The sequence below is a fragment of the Mesoplodon bidens genome (genome assembly GCF_964165515.1).
Source record: "Mesoplodon bidens genome assembly, chromosome: 10".
In the NCBI taxonomy this organism is placed as follows: domain Eukaryota; kingdom Metazoa; phylum Chordata; class Mammalia; order Artiodactyla; family Ziphiidae; genus Mesoplodon; species Mesoplodon bidens.
Window position 1 is genome coordinate 8,726,884 of NC_138172.1, and position 17,556 is coordinate 8,744,439.

At 48.2% G+C, this 17,556-nt stretch overlaps 1 long non-coding RNA gene across 1 annotated transcript in view; it reads left to right on the forward strand.

The window, feature by feature from the left end:
• The window catches only part of LOC308623786, a 99,098-nt gene that overhangs the window by 12,333 nt on the left and 69,209 nt on the right, over window positions 1-17,556 (forward strand). The window contains exon 2 of the long non-coding RNA XR_014016884.1: window positions 4,334-4,481. This is a non-coding gene — a long non-coding RNA (uncharacterized lncRNA). The remainder of the gene's footprint in view (window positions 1-4,333; window positions 4,482-17,556) is intronic.

Here is a 17,556-nt window from a genome sequence, read left to right on the forward strand (position 1 = left end):
TCCGCAACGGGAGAGGCCACAACAGTGAGAGGCCCACGTACAGCAAAAAAAAAAAAAAAAAAAGAGAGCCTCTGGACTTTCCTAGCTGACTTCCAAAGAGCCAAGTACTCTGCAATGAGGCTGGCAGCCCACGGGAACAGGAGCAAGAACTTGGGGTGACCAGGTCAGAGAGCATCTTGGTGTGAGCTGTGTTCCTGCCTCCCAGAAGGCATGAGAAGTCTTTGAGGGAAGCTACATGTAAGAGTAGAAAGACCTTAGGCAGTGCAGCCCAGAAATAACTCAGTGGTATGCTCATACGTGCATTTTAAATGTAGCTACAGTAATATAAACTGAGTTACGAACCTACTGCCCACATGACATCTTTATTTGGTTGTAAAGCACTCCGTTACACCCACTCGCTTTCCTTTTCGATGATCAGAAAAAGAAAATGAGTCAGTCATTTTTGCATAAATAGGTCCTATATTTCAAAAGAAAATAGTTTTCTTAGAGAACATAGCCTTCTTTCTATTTTTTCTCTCTCCTTATGTCCCCTCGTCCAATTCAGTAATAGATATCTCTTGTCCAGATGTTAGATGACTGTGAGCTAATTTGGAAATCTTCATGCTTAATTTAGAAGTGATTCATCTACACATTGAGTAGTACCTCAGTTTGGCCAGGGATGGCGGTACTTGTAGCAGTGTGGTGATTCAGGCTTGCCAGTGAGTGGTCAGCCTTCTATCACTCGAGATGTGACTGAACTGCTATGATGACTCAGCTTGAGTCTGTACAACTGTGAATATAATGGTGAGCGCACTCGGCAGCTTCTCTTGGTGTCGCCCACGTGGTCTGAGCTGACTCTGTGCTCACGGGGGCATATTCTCAGTGGAGGCGTGAGTGAGTCACATTTCCTCGTGTCTCCCTGTCCTTTCTGTTCGGTGTCTGCAGTTGCCACAGGCTTAGTTCATCCATCATCCCTTCCCCAAAGGGATTCTTTTACCCGATGTCTCATTATCATGAAAGATGGCTCCATCGTTAGAGAGGGATAAATTTGGAGTCTGAGATTAACAGATACACACAGATATATAAAAAAGATACACACTACTGTATATAAAAGAGCTAAACAGCAAGGACCTGCTGTATAGCACAGGGAACTATATGCAATATCTCGTAATAGCCTATAATGCAAAAGAATCAGAAAAAGGATATTCTTTTATATATATATTCAGTTATTATATATATAATATATATAAACTGAATATATATAAGTTATATATATATATATATAAACTGAATCACTTCACTGTACGCCTGAAACTAACACAGCATTTTAAATGAACTATACTTCAATAAAAAAAAAAAAAAAGACGACTCCTTCTTTTCCAGATTCACAAACAGTGAGACTCAGAATCCACCTAGTCTGCCTAAATCCCATATAATTATAATGGTACTGTCTCTTCTTGACAGCCAGCACTGCTCTGCTAACGCGGTACTGCAGCTATCACCAGCACTCCTGTTAGTACCAGCAGGGGACATTTTGTAACACGGTGTTACAGCCACCGGTTGAGTTCTCTATATGCTGTGTCTGATTTCATCTTCGTACCAGTCACATATGGTAGGTGCTATTTGGATCCCTCTGTTGCTGAAGAAGCAAAACCAAGGCTCAGATAAGCAAAGTCACCCACCGGAGGTCTCATCGTGAGTAAGTGGAATGATCTGAAGCCAACTTGTTTGACACTGTCCTTTAAGCACCACGGCAGTGCTTTCTACCTTCATGATCTTTCTCACCACCTCGTATCAAATCACCTCTGTGCTGTTATTTATGTAATAGTGGTGGCCTGGCACTCACCACACTCAGAGGAGCAAGGCTGCAGAAGCAGCAGAGTCATTTCCAGAGTGCATTGCTTTCAATACACTGATACTTGGCCTACAGTCTGCATCACCCATCAAAGTAAATCCCATAAAGGAAAACAGAAACCTGGATTAGTGTGGACTCTGCAGGAAGAGCTTGGCAAGTTCCCAGTCTCCTCTCTGTCACCGATACTTTTCTTATCTATCTCCAGGCAAGAGAGCCTTTCTCTCAGAACTTCTTTTTTGCCTCATGGCTTTTTCCCCCTCACCATAGTATAATTTTGTTTCCTGTACAGAGGACCTTAGTTCCTTCTTTCTAGGAATAGTCTAAGGGCATCTAAAAGGTTTTGTGTAAACTTTATTTCCCTGGGTTGGTCAACTCTGACCTCTGCCCAGGAGGACCTGGTGTGTTTGGACATTGGAAAGTATCCCATGGTTTCAATTTCAAGGGACCTCCAGGGAGGGATGAGTCCCAAGGGCAAGAGTGGCTCCTGTCCTGGGGACCCCACCCTGGCCCTCTGGTCACCCACTCCTTCCAGGCCAGGCTTAGGTTCCCTAGACCCTAGAATTTCCTGCTTGAAAGACCCTAATGCCACTTCCAGAGCAGAGCGGTCCTCTTCTGTGGGACCATTCTCCTCCGAGGATGGACCTTGGCACAGTTTACCGGTAGGCCTGATGGAGAACCAAGAGGTGGCCCTTTATGGCATGTGGATGATGTTTGAGAATCTGCATATGTGTGAGCAAGATCCCTTAGAGTGTGGGACAGATCTTGGGAGTGGTTCATGAAGGTGGAAACAGAAGTCACAGGAAAATCCAAGAGCTTGGAATTCAAAACCTAGCCTTCCAGGTAGTTTTAAAGACATTGATCATGGTAGGAAGATGGACCATATTTTTACTGAGCAGTGTGTCAGCTTGACTTATAAATTCTGTATATTTAGACATACCGTATATAGGCCTCTGCTTGTACCCTTTTCTCCTGGGTTCCTCAAGTATTAGGGATAGGCCTTTAGCTACCACTAGGGTGACCAGTTTATCCTGGTTTATCTGGGACTAAGGGGTTTCCCAGGATGCAGGATTGACACTGCTAATGGAGAAAGACCCAGGCAAATTAGAACAAGGTGAGTTGATAACTTGAGACCAGCCACTGTCTGTAATATACTACTGATTGCTGTTGATTTGTATAACTACACAAAACTCCTTTTTGGGGCAAGAAAAAGCCTTTTACATTTTCATCATAATAGCACACTAGAAATTCCATTTAATGAGAGATCTGTTCTCAGAGTCAGGAGAAAATTAAAGGTCATTTTACCACGGGCAAGCCTCCTGTCTCCAGAGCAGGATGCTCCCATTAGCAGTGGCCTTTGCAGAATTCCCACAAAATCAACAGCGGGTGTTTCTTGACCACTAAAAGAAGACACGTCATAAAAAGGAAATCAAAACAGATTTCTATATCTTGGACAGTCTCATTTTCTCCCAGAACATGGAGGCTGGGCTGGTGCCACTGGCATTATCCCTATCCCAGTTCTGACCTTACTGTCCAAAGTGACTCCGTTCCGGACAGAGTCTACAGGTAACCAAGGGCTGTGGATGTTTTGGGGCATTTGGAACCTGAAGGAAGAGTGGGTGGGAGCATCCTTAACCAGGCGATATTGGGAGGTGGCACAGTTCGTCTCTCCTCATGTTGCTGTTTCTCCTTTTCCTGAGTTCTTGGGAAGAAGGCATTCATTCGTCCATCAGATGAGGCCAAGAGTAGTAGTTTTCCAAGCAAAAGGGACTGCAAGAGCCAAGGCCCTTTGGCAGGGACATGCTTACTTGAAAATCTAAAAGCAAACAGAGGGGTGTGCTGGGAGAGGGGGAATGTGGAACAAGATGGGGTCTGAGGGTCTGAGGGGTGGGTAGGGACCAGTTCAAAAAGGACCTCAGAGCCACGGTAAAGATTTTGGATTTCAGCAAGGGCGATGGAAACGTAGTGTGGTAGGCTAAATAGTGGTCCTCCCAAAGATATCCACATCCTCGTCTCTAGAATCTGTAAATGTCATCTGATAGGACAAAAACAGACTTTGCAGGTGTGATGAAGTGAAGGATCTTTCGGTGGGGAGATGACCAGGATTATCGGGGTGGGCCCTAAGTGCCACCACATGTATCCCTGTGAAGAAAGAGGCAGAGGGAAAGTTGTCACAGAAAAAGAGAAGGCAGTGTGACCAGGGAAGGGGAGATAGGAGAGATGCGGCCACGACCTAAGGAATGCCAGCAGCCTCCAAAAGCTGGAAGAGGCAAGGAACAGCTTCTCTTCTAGAGCCTCCAGAGGGAGCGTGGCCCTGCCAGCACACTAATTTCAACCCAATCACACTGATTTGGACTTCTGTTCCCCAGAACTGGGGGACAGGAAATTTTTATTATAAGCCACCATGTTTATGGTAATTTGTTACAGCAGCCAAAGGAAATGGATACAGGCAATTCTTAACCTCAGGCTGGGATGTGACATGATGGGGTTTGTGTCTTTCAGGGACCACTCTGAGTGCTTTGTGGAGCGGAGAGCAGAGGCAGGCGGAAGTGGGAACGGAGAGACCAGCTGGGAAGTTCTTGGCAGGCACACGTGAGCTGTGACGCAGCAGTGGAGGTGGAGAGTGGAACTTTCAAGGTTCTCTCTGGAGGTAGGTCGAATGACAAGACTTGCTGACAGATCGCCACGGGGAGAAGCAGGCTCTGAAAAGGCTCCTCACCGGCTGGGTCTGAATGTAGATGTGCTTTTTCTTCTGGGGAAAGCTTATAATTTTAAAAAGAAGCCCAAGGAGAACACAGTGATGGACTTTTAGGCTCTTTAATAGCCCATGTGTGGAGAAAGGCGCTGAGTGGGTTGTGGGCTTGGGGAACTGTCCCACAGTCCCCATTGTGTCATGCTGCTTAGCTGGCCCGCTCTGTTTATAAGCTATCACGAGTCCGTTTCCAGAAGTAGGTGGGCTACAGATCAACTGATGATACCTTTCTTGCCGTCTCAAAGGAAATGTTTGTGTTGCTCCTGGGTGCAGGAGGTATCTGAAAGATGTGGTTTGAATGCCACAGTGATGGTGTCCTTATGACATTTCAAAGCTCTCCTGTCCTGTTTTTCAGTCTTCAGCATGTATCTGATTCACCTGGGGAGTTTGTACATCAAGCAGATTGGAAAAGTATAGCTGGAGAGGTTCTGATCCTAGGCTGCGGCACCGTCTAAGGCAGGGCTTCTCAGGCTTTAAAGATTCTGATTCAGCCGATCTGGGTGCAGCCTGAGATTCTGCATCTCTGACGAGTTCCCAGGTGATGCTGTTGTTGCCGGTCTCTGGACCGCACTTGGAGTAGCACGATACAGGGATCATTTTCAGATTGTTAAGCCGTGTGTGCCAAGGATGAGCCTAACTCTTAATTTGGGTGCGACGCTACACGTATCGGAAACAAAGGTAGCCAGACACACTGCCAAGCCCTCCCGTGTGAGGGCCCGGCTGTGATGGGGATGCAGCAGATCCTCTTCGTCTCTAAACAGGGGACACTCGGCATTATCTCCGGCTTAGCTCATAGATGCCTCCTTGCCAAACCCAACAGGGGCCAGCTGCCCAGACTGGGTTACGAGGCTGAGGTCTACCAGGCTCACCCCTTCCGGGAGAACCGTGGGCCAGACGACTTCCTCATCCCAGCGGTGTCCGTCTTGCTTGGGGCCTCCTGAGGGCTGGCTCGCCATCATCAGCTTGCTGTTTCTAGTACACAGTCCTGGCCACACTCCATCCCCAATTCAAACCCTGCCCTGGCCCGGATTTGGCCAGGGTCAGGCTCACTGGTCTCCCCACCAAGCTGCACTCCCATCTCCAGCCTCTACAACCCACCCATATATTAGTTCCTCATTTCACATGGTCACTTTCTCTTCTCTCTAGGCCTGAGGAGTCACAATTTAACTCAGAAACCATCCTTCATATCCCATAGAAGGATATCTGTAGTGATGAGAGGGGCAGGATTTGGGCATAAAGAGAGAGTGCAAACTGGTGGTTAAGAGTGCGGATTTATCTCTGTGTACATCCCAGCTTGGTTGTACCTCAGCTGTGTGACCTTGGGCAAGTGTTGAGACCTCAGTTATCCCATCAATAAAATGGGGAAAGTGAAACCTTTTCCTCAGGGTTGTTGAAAAGAGTCACTGAGCCATTGCACATTTAAAATTAAAAGGCTTTATTTTGCAAGGGGCACATCTTAAGGGTGGAACTGAGCAGTTCAGATTAGCCGCTGCTGTTTGTCCTTCTCTTCTCTCTTCTCTGCTGACCTTGCCGTCTTCTCCCCTCCTCTCCTGGCTCTTAGGCTCTTAGGCTCTTGGGGCCTTCATTGAGGTACAGTCCTTGGCATTTCCTCCAGGTGAAATTCCACAGAGGTGGAAAGAATTGATTGTATTCCAGAGGCTGTTTTTGAAAATTGCCCGTAGGCATGGTTTGGGGCTGTCCACCCGGCTGGGCTAAACACAGCCCTTTAAAAGGAAATGAAGGGAAATGCTCACGATTCCGGCTCTTAGTCCAAACTTGGAGCACACAGGAATCTCTAGGTCCAAACATTTCCCCTGTAAAGCTTTGTTTACCTTGGAGACCAACATCAACACAATTAGGTTTCAATATCAGCTACGTGGAGGTCAAGGGCAGCGGAAGCCTTTTATAAATCTGGTGTCCAGGGCCACAGTTAACACCTTCCTTTCTAGATGGGGAGGAGGAGACATTTCAGGGTTGCCCATCGGATTAAATAATGAGGAGCCGACAGAAGCTCCAGATGTGGTCATCCCTAGACATTCAGAGGTGACTCTTTGAATCCGTGCAGATAAGGTCCCAGGATGAGCACTGGCTGGGGCCCTGCCTCCTCCACGGCCGTCCAGGTGAGACACCGTGGCCCATGGGTCACCTTAGGAGAAGAAATAGAGGCTTTGGCTGGCGTCCATTCACCTACATTCATCAGCAGATGTTCCCCAAGGTCCTAGCACGTGTCAGTCACAGGTGGAGATGCTGGTGTGCTACAGCCGTGAAGGAAATGCAGAAATCCTTGCCTTCATGGAGCCCACATTCTACTTAGGGTGCTTGTTGGAGTCTAAGAAAATATCTGCTTGCTTCAGCCTGAATTCAGAGACATAAAGGATTCCAGGACCTGGGGCCTGATTGGGGGAGGAACCTTAAAGATTATCTGGTCTGTTGGTTCATTATCTTTCTTAGGGTCTCTTGGGCTGCACCCCACAGGCATACAAGCCCTGTACTTGCTCAGCCTTAAGACCGGAAGAGCAAGCCCAGAGTCAGCAACAGAGACATGCATGGTTTAATGAATGGGGGGAGCTTATATGTCTGAAGCAGGGTCCTGGAGCAACACCCCACTGTGTGAGATGGACAGAGGGCAGGACATGGCGGCAGTCTTTGCTCTGGCGTGGGGGAGGGGAAGGTTACCAGTTACAGGGGAATTGATGTCAGGTTGGCTCATCAGTTACCAAGGAAACCAACAGAAGGGCACACTCCTCACCACCCCTTTGATAAGCTACCATGGTGGCTAAAGTTAGACCAGTCATTATATGGGGCCTGGGATAAGTATGTAGGAAGGTCAGTCAGGTGAGTAGGGTGTAGGTGAAGCAGGCCCTGGCCCAGCAGGGGATGTACAGAGAGCAGGAGAACAGCCATCTTGGGTCACACGCTTCTCTGAGAATATTGTAGAAGCTGTGAGCCTGCATTCCGGTTCTGCAAACTTCTGCCTTTACTTTCAGAGGGTTTTATTTCATCCTCTCTACCTCTAGCTTCCAGCTTCTGATCTGGTTCTACCAGAACCTTCTACCAGAACATTCCACATTCCTCATCTAAGAGGGGCTTATCACAAGGTATAGATTTTTTTTTTTTTTAAGAGATGGGAACTTGCTACCTCTCCAGGCAGCCCATTCCATTCTAGAGCTCTGTGGACTGCAGAACAGTTTCTTCTTCGACCCTGTTCCCTGTCTCTAAGCCCTGAGGCTGGGATCTGGCACAAATACGTCTGCCACCCTGTTCACTGGTGTCCTGATGTTTTTCTTGAAGGGGCAGAAAGAAATGCCTACTTCAGCTACACTCCGGGGTGTGGGGCTTGTTGTGGGCTTGGCTGCCCTCCTTTTCCCTGAAAGGGAAAGACTCCAGTAGCTTTTCTCCTCCTGGTCTCTCGGTAAAGATACTGGCCTAAGATGGGTCTCCTTCATCTCCTCCACCCTCTCTGTTTGCCTTCTTAGCTGAAAATATGACTGGATTTGCAAGTTAGCCACAGGAAACAGAGCCTTGTTTTTAAGGCTGGTGACTTGCTTTTTGAGCCTGCCAGTATGTATAAAGCTTAAATGACTTCTCTGTCCCTTGTGTTACGTGGGAGGAAAAACTCTTACCTGCAGCTGCTGGGAGAGTGGTGTCAACAAGCACCCCGACACACACACACACCCCTTTACTGCTGAAAGCCAGCTTTCTTTTAACCCGAAGTCCAGGCCGCGTGAAATCCTTCAAAGGACAGGGCCAGAGACTCGACTGTGAGAATTCTTTCTGTAGGGAAAGCGTGGGCACATCACGAGCTTTGAAGAGGTTGCTATCCAAAAAAATGTCAGCTGACGATTTTGGAAGTAACCGGGTCTTGTCATCTCCTGGACAAGAGCTGGGTGATATTTAAAAGCACCAGGCCCAGGAGAGCAGAAAGGTTGTAATGATTCACAGGATCGGTGGAGCCCTGAGGCAGAGGGAGTCAGAGGGAAAGGAATTTTATTTTCTTTAGCTCGCTTGAAGCTGTCTTCCAGCCACATGCGGATTATGGGCGGGTGCCAACCCCCAGCCCGCAGCTGGTGCCTGGGAGCCGGAGCCTCACAGCGTCCCCGCCAGAAGGAGTCACTGTTGTCGTTGTCACTGGTCCTCAGCTTCACAGGATTAAATTAATAACGACTCTAAGTTCATGACATGTGAAAACTTACATATTTTAATAATGCAGTGACCACTCATGGCCTGGACTTCAAGTGCAGACACTAACTACATCTCAGTATACTGGGGTCCCTCCCCCATCTCATCCCTGCCACCCGCTCCGAGGTGGCCATTATCCTGAACCCCATTCCCACCAGCCTCTGGCTTTTCCTCTTGATAGAATTGTATCTCGTGTGTGTACATTCATACTACATGTGTATATTTCATTTTAGTTTTTTTAACTTTGTATCAAGGGACTCATAATTTGAGGGATGTGGCCGAGATCATCTGTATTGTGCCCTTCTCGTGGTATATCTATAGAGATGGCCTTAGAAGATTCCACTGGGGAATAGCCCACAGTTGATTCAGTCACTGTTATGCTCCGGGGTTTTGGGTGGTTGCCAGACTTTTGCTCTTGTCGACCCTGTGGCCTTTGAACATTCTTCTGTGTCTCAGTTTTCCAAAGCGGTTGCACCAATTTACACACTTACCAGCAACTTATAAGAGAGGCTTCGGATTACATCCAATTCAGTGTTTGGAATTGTCACATTTAAATGTACTTTCCAGGCTAATAGACATAAAAAAGTTGGTCTCCTGTTGTGGTACTGATTTGCATTTCTTGATCGCTAATGATGCAGAATATCAATTTATTTATTTTTGGCCTTATGTTTCCTTTCCTGTGAACTGTCTGTTTCTTTTCCCTGCTTTTTCTATTGCATTGGTTGTATTTTACTTACTGATTTTGGGTTTTTTTTTTTTTACTAATCCAAACGGAAGAATTAATATCTGCACTTCATCAGTGGAGAAACCAAGTGTCCTAGAGGTGAAGTGACTTGCTTGAGGTCACGTAGCGATCCATGGAGGACCTGTTTGACCCAGTGTATATCCAGGATCTCAGGGCCACACTGTCTTCCTACTACAAAGTCCGTGGGCCTGGAATGCGAGGTCTGGCTCCAGCCCCTGTGGTCCCACCCATGGGCTGGAGGTCGTTGGATGGGTCCCTCCATCTTTGGGCTTCAGTTTCTCCTCGGAACCACGACAGCTTTTCTTCCAGCCAAGCTTCGGGACCTACCTCCAGCTTCTTTGATTCTTCTGCTTGTAGTACGTGTGTGGTGGACGTGTTGGAAGGGACCATCCCCCGCCAGCCCACAGTCCAACTTGTCTGGTCCACAGCGTGGGGTGGGTCGTTTTGGAAAATTGTGTCTGGATTGGCAGCACCAAGGAATTTCCTTGCTTTGGGGTTTGGGGGTCCCAGGGTGAACAAAGATAGTGCTGACGTCTTTCTTACTCTTCCTTGATTTCATTTGCTGTCTCTCTGTTTCCAGGAAGCCATTGACTACACCTAGCAGAGGGAAAATTAAGGCTAATCATCAGGATAGCTTTCGCTTCTCTTGTGCATCCAAGAGATAACTTATTAAGCACCGAAAATGGCACCGACAATGAACCAGGCACACTGGGCACATAGTATACTTAGGGTGACAGGGACTTGTGTTGAATGCCTTTTACTAGTTGTGGGAACCTTGACCAAGTTCTCCCATATTTTGGGTGGCTTCCGTAGTTTGGCTGTGGTGAATAATGCTGCCATGAACAATGGTGAGTACTTTTTATAAATAAGAATATCAGGAGGTAAAATGAGATACGATACGCTCTGGCACATAAGAACTCAGTAAATAGTAGCGGTGATGAAGGTGGATCTTACCAAGGGGAGGAAATGTCAGTGAGAAAGTTCCAGAAGACTGCCTGAGGGACGAGCTGGAGTCCTGGAGGTCACCCAGGTACATGCACACTTGAAATCACACAGATTGAGAGAAATGCATCCCCACCTAGTCAGACCTTTTTATTTAGGGCTAGACACTGGAGAGAGAGACTAATGGTAGCAGTAATCATTTGTGCACGTGCCGGACTCTGTTCTGTGTGCTTTAATGTGTCAGCTCATTGAACGCTCACAAGAACCTGATGAGACAGGAGACAAATCCCATTTTACAGATGAGGAAACTGAGGCACAGAGAGTTTACTTAACTTGTCCCAGGTCACAACTTGTAGTCAGTGTTTGGGCCAGGGTGGAATCCAGGCTGAGTGGCACCATGGTATCATTACAAAACGTAGGAAGCCAAATCCCTGTCCTTGGAATGTTGCATGTCCTAGGACATTTCAACGTAGTGCGATTGAAAGCACCTGGATGGATTCACACCGAGTGTTGATGATGTTTGCCTCTGGGGAGAGACACTGGGTTGAAAGAGAGAATTTATCTTGCTTTTTATCTCGTTCCCTCATATATTGTTAGGATTTTTATTTATTTTCACATTCAATATTTTTACACTGCTAATAAAAAAAATCACCACATGGGCAGATATGAAACAAGGAAGTATGACAGAGGTGACAACAGAGATGTGGACCCATGCTGTGGGAGCCCAGAGGGGGTGGCGTCATACTCTAGAGGAGGCGGTGATGGAGGGTTTTGCAGGATGAGTAGGAGTGCACTGGATGGAGATGAGTGGAGATTATTCCAGGAAGGATCACTTGAGTAGAAGCAAGTATAGTTGCCCTCAAAGTAAGAAGAGCATTGGCCTAGGGTGTGGGACATAGGACATACCCAGTTAATACTGGATCGCCAGTCCAGCGCCCCAGGATGTAGGCTGTTTGTGTCTCTCTCCTGGATTCTACTCATTATTATTCTGTGAGCTAGGATTTTGGGTAGCTGTTGACAAAGAACCAAGCTGTGCATTTCTCACGTTCGAATCTGGCCATGCAGGGAGAACTTGAGGTTACCCCTCATTTGGCAAAATGAGCTCACGTAGTCAGGAGTCAGTCTCCCCCCATCTCACAGGTTCCCTTCCAGGCAGGGTCCCCCTGACAGTCTCCCCCTGCACCATCCCCTCCTGCAGCTGCCGACACTGGCAGGGGAGGAGGGGTGCTCTTCCGGGAGCTTCCCCACAAGCCTCGGACTCCCTCTGGGTGGCCCAGACTGAGCTGCCAGCAGGTCCTGAACCAGTCCTTGTAGCCAGGACCACGGAATATGCCACCTGGCGAAACCGGGTTACATCAGGTGCCCTTGGCACTGACAGTGCAGTTCTCCCCTCCTGAAACCCGGGAACCCGAGTGGGAGATGGTACTTCCCCTCCAGGAAAATGAGGGTGATGCTCCCTGAAGAGAGGAGAGGTGGTAGGCAGGCAAGGCCAAACCAAACCGAAAAGGCAGCTTTTGAGAGAGAAAAATGGTTCCATCTACTATGGTATGAGCTCAGGTAGGGAGCCTCTGATGTGTCCGTGGGGAAAACCCTGTGTGTCTCTTTCCAAGCTCATGGAGACTGGGGTTAACAAGGGGAAAACTATCCTAGAACATGGCTCTGTTTCTTCCAGTTTATCTCTCTTATCTCCATTTTTGGATATTTTCGGGCTGGGGAACTGTGACCCTCTGGAATACATTTTTAATATTGTTTCTCATCCAAGTGCCGTGCTTTTATAGCCACTCGTTCAAACCTACTGCTCTCATTGTTTTCATTCTTGCAGTTTCCAAAGGTGAGTTCCAGAGGCAGGGTCAGGGCATTTGTGTGAGAGGGTAGAGTTCATTCCCAAAATATTTTGGAAGCTTCAAGGTTGCCATAGACGCAGAAGTTAGCAAGGTCACGTGTCTCTAAGAGGTCTGGGGTGTGTCTTGTGGCTTGGAGAAATCTACATTCTTTAGACAGTTCTTTTCCTGACTCATAAGCACTTCTCAACAGGCCGGATACGGTGGTAATGCACAGACATCCACAACCTAAGGAAAGGGCACTTGATGAGGGATTCAGACTCTGGAATCAGTCTTGTGTTCAAATCCTGGCTCTACCACTTACTAGCTGTGTGGCCTTAGGCAAGTTGCTTAAACCTCTCTGAGCTTTACTTTTTTTTTTTTTTTTTTTTTTTTTTGCGGTACGCGGGCCTCTCACTGCTGTGGCCTCTCCCGTTGCGGAGCACAGGCTCCGGATGCGCAGGCTCAGCGGCCATGGCTCACGGGCCCAGCCGCTCCGCGGCATGTGGGATCTTCCCGGACCGGGGCACGAACCCGTGTCCCCTGTGTCGGCAGGCGGACTCTCAACCACTGCGCCACCAGGGAAGCCCCTGAGCTTTACTTTTTTCATCTGTAAAATGAGGATGACACTAGCGTTGAGAAGACTAGATGAGACAATTTGTGTAAAACCTAGCCCAGGGAGAGAACAGACCCAGTCTTTGTCCTCAGGAAGTTAATAGTAAAATGATTATTAATACAGTAGACAAGCGCCTATAGTGTATTACAGCAAGAATGCCAATGGTGGCTTCTAGCTCAGTCTGGATTCCAACCCTGGCGGTCCACTTAACAGCTATGTGACCTTATCTCCCTGAGTTTTAGCCTTCTCGTCTGTAAAATGGGGGTGAGGAAACCACCTCGCAGAGTGAAGATGGGAATGAAAGCAATTGATGTAAACCACTTGGCGTGCTGCGTGGCACAAAGCACGTACTCAGCCGGCAGTGTTACCCTTAACCTCCCTTTCTTTCTGAGAAGCTGGGTCAGCTCGCATCCCTGTGGTGGGGGGCGGGGTGCGTTGGCTGATGTTGTCACGGCACGAACCAGCTGAATTCACTGGGGTAGAGAAGAGAGAGTATTCACAGCCTGTCTCAGACACTGGCAACCCAGTGTGGAAAACCGCCAAGTCCCCGCCTCTGGGTATCCAGGGAGTACTTGTTAAACTGTTTCTCCTTTTGACAGAGTTTGACTTACGGGACAGATGCCACTGCTGTGCGCATAGCAAGCATCATTTGCCATGTAGGGAGGTGTGTGCCAATGACCAAGAGGAACCTCAGCTTTTCCCACGTGGCCAGGGTTGTCCTGTGGCAGCTAGCATGTTACACGTGGTGCCTCTCTCACCATCTGAGTTCCCAGGCAGCTCTGAGAGCCCGTGTGGCGTTTTACTGCTGTGACCCCAACTAAGAGAACACTTCAGGAGCAATTAACTGCGGTCTAAGAATCTGGGTGGGAGTACTTGGCTTCCAGAGTGAATAATTCCTCAATACAAACAGTGCCCGGCCGCCTCCCACCTAGAGGATGCTGCTTCTCATCCGGGCACTGCTGCAACAGGGCGTGCTAAGCAAGAGCCAGGTGACAGGGAAGCCTGGTCAGAAGCAGGAATAAATGAAGATGGGTTTGCCTGGAGCTGAGAGACTTACACATTCCCTTTGGGGGCCCTCAGCAGTGGGACATAGTGAGCATGTCAAATGATGCTTGTTGCTGGTCACCTTCTTCTCTCTCTAACCTGCTGTCCCCTTTTCCATTCAAACTCATTCCTGTCTTTCCTTCCAGTCTTGTTTCCCACTCTGCCCCATGTGTCTTTCTCATCGTCTGACCCAGTAGAGTCTTGCAGGGCAGCCCTGCTCACAGTCTGCTTGAGAGAAGTGGAGAGCTGCCATCGACCAAACTGGTCCCCTTAAAATTTATTCCCTACTATCTCCTTTCAAGGGCCTGAAAGTCCTACTCTGCCATAAGACACTGGGATTTCAGGAGGCTCACGTCGTAGGTGAAATAGATCAACCAGGTGACTAGCACCAAAATCCACTGATGCGCAATGTACTGGTCAGCTATTGCTGGATAAGAAACAAACCCAGAATCTTAGAACAAGAAGTATTTTGCTCATCGGTCTGTGCATTGGCTTAGGTTGTGCTGGGTTGGCTGTGCTCCACATGGCTTCATTCTGGGATCAGGCTGAGGGGGTCACGTGTTCCCGGGGGGAACCCATCTCATGGGGATGGCAGAGGTGTCAGAGGTTAAGCTCAACTGCACAAGCACATTTCAAGCCCCTAATTGTATCACATCTGCTAACGTCTTGTTGGCCAAAGCAAGTCACATGACGAAGCCCAAAGAAAAGGGAAAGGGTTATATAATGTGCCTTTTGTGGAGGAAGGGCATGGCTTTGTCGCAAATGGCACCAAATGCAGGGAGGGTTCACTGAAGAGCTGGGGCTGATAATTCAATCTGTGACAACCATTAACACCTGAGTATGAATTAGGTGGCTTATTTCCAGGGGGAGTAGTGATGGGAAGGCCTGGCAGACAGGGCTCATACGATTACGTGAGGGAAGGTGAGAAGAACATAAAGTCCATTTATCCTCTAGATGTGGCAGAGATTTGGAACCTGAAGACAGTGTGAGGGCATTGGATAACTAACAGCCATGGTTCTCAAACTTCATTTATCAGAGTCACCTGGAGAGCTTGTTAACACAGACTGCTGCACTCTGCTCCCAGCATTTCTGGTAGTAGAGAATTTGTACTTTCAACAAATTTCCGGGTAATGCTGATGCTGTTCGTGCAAGAACTACACTTCCCAAGGAACCTGGTTATGACCGAAGGTGAGTGATATTCATTAGTGATGGTCATTCCTCTCCCCGTTGATTTCATGCCAGTCCTATTTCAGCACCTTTGTCCTTCATTCCCGTTCATCTCCCTCTTGATTCTGTGCCCCCTTTTCTTCCCAGAGAGCCCCTCAGTCCTTCTCCCTAAGACCTTGACATGCGTTCCCCTTCTCTTTGCCCCTAGAGGATACTAGTACCCAGGGTGCCTGTGTGGCTGGAGTGTGCCCCCCCACACACTAGTCACTGCCTGGCAGCTGAGTCGCAACCTCCTGGAGGAAAACACTCCATGTCTTCGATGCAGATCACTAGTCAGTATGAAGACAATGTCCCAGGAAGGTCCCTTGGTTCTAGTTATGATTTTTTTTTTTTTTTTTTTTTTTTTTTTTTGCATCTGTGCTCCGCCATGTATTTGTACTTTCTCTTCAAAAATATGTTTGGTGCCTGGTGTCAGCCATCTCAAGGTGCTGACTGCAATGACTTCTGAGGGATGACGATGATCCCCATGGGACCGTCACAAGTGTGTCATGAAATTTACCCAGGAGTTGGGGAAGTGGTTGGACCTAAAACCCAACTCATGCTCAGAATCAACCCAGTGCCAGTGCTGATCAGCACCATCATTTAACTCCCAGTGAGCCCAGGTCAGCCTCCTGGGCTGGAGTGCACGGTGACCAAGATGATGGGTGCCCCAGCATGTCCTTAAGCTCCTCCCTGAGCAAGTCAGTGATCTGAAGATGCTTATAGCTGGTTCCCCGAGAGACAGAGAGATGAAAGAGGGGGCAGCTTGTACACTGGGGCCCACCAGTGGCTCCTTTATGGCGAGGCACCCCTGTATAATTGGGGCCCAAGTTGTGCACAACAAAAAGTCTTCTTTCTTCTTTTTCCTGTAAACCTCAGGGTCTCAGTCGGCTGTGTCCTTGGCCACAACATACATCCTCCTTTGGGACTTTCTTGCCCCCAACCCTGGCTGGGGAGTGCAACAAGTCTCTCTTCTCCCTTCTGCTCCAGAAGAGAAGCCCATAGGGACATTTTTCTTAGTTTAATGCTAACTACCAGAGGACATCATAACCATATTGGCCACTGGTTTACAAACTTTGTCTCTGAAACAGTAAATAAAAGCATCATATTCTTTATTTTCTTGATTGCAGGCTCTGTAAATTCTAATTGCTTCTGATTTGGCCTGAGTGCAGAAGGCACCTTTAGTGAAGGCACCTTTGTTTCTGTAAATAACTGAATGACTTTAATCTCCTTTGTATTAGTTTTCTATTGCCGTGACACCATCTACCACATGTTTAGTGACTTAGAACAAGACAAATGTTAATTACCTCAAATGTTAATTACCTTGGAGTCCAGGCACAGCTTAGCTGGGTCCCCCACTCGGTCTTATCAACCAGCACTCCAGGTGCCAGCCAGGGCTGTGGTCTCATCAGAGGCTCAGCTGGGGCAGGAATCACCTCTGAGCTCCCTTGGCTGGCTAGCAGAATCCATCCGCTTTGGTTGTAGGACTGAGGTCCCCGTTTCCTCTCTGGCTTTTTTCTGGGGACCCCTTTCAGCTCCTGGAGGGCCCCTTGCCACATGACTCTCCCCTGTCTGTTTCACAGCATTGCAGCCAACAACAGAGAGGGAGCTTCTCTCACGCTGTTCGGCTGAGGTGAACACTTTCTCTTTTTTAAAATTAATGAATTAATTTACTTTTGGCTGCATTGGGTCTTCGTTGCCGCGCGCGGGCTTTCTCTAGTTCCGTCGAGCGGGGACTGCTCTTTGTTGCGGTGCGTGGGCTTCTCATTGCGGTGGCTTCTCTTGTTGTGGAGCACGGGCTGTAGGCGTGCGGGCTTCAGTAGTTGTGGCACGCGGGCTCTAGAGCGCAGACTCAGCAGTTGTGGCGCACGGGCTTAGTTGCTCCGCGGCATGTGGGATCTTCTTCCTGGACCAGGGCTCGAACCCGTGTCCCCTGCATTGGCAGGCGGATTCTTAACCACTGTGCCACCAGGGAAGCCCTGAGGTGGAGCCTTACGTGACGCTGTGTAATCGTAGGAGTGGCAGCCCATCACCCTTGCATATTTCATTTTCGTCAGGTATTGTTAGTTCATTCAACAAATATTGATCACACACCTCCTGGGCACTGTTCCAGGCACTGGGGAGACACTTGTGAACTTGACAAAGTCTCTGCTCTCTGGTGCAGTTTGCATTCCAGTTAGCGGAGAGAACCAATAAACAATTAAACAGGAAATGCATAAGCAAGTGACTAGAACATGCCAGAGGAGTCCTTTAAATGGGGGTGATCAAGCAAGGTGCTCTGAGGAAGTGGTGTTTGAGTTGAACCTTGAATGATGACAAGGAACCAGCCATATCACCATTTGGAGAAAAAAATTAAGGTAGGGAAAGAGTGAGTGCAAAGGCCCTGTGTTGTGGTTCCAAGGAACTTGTCCTGTTTGAGGA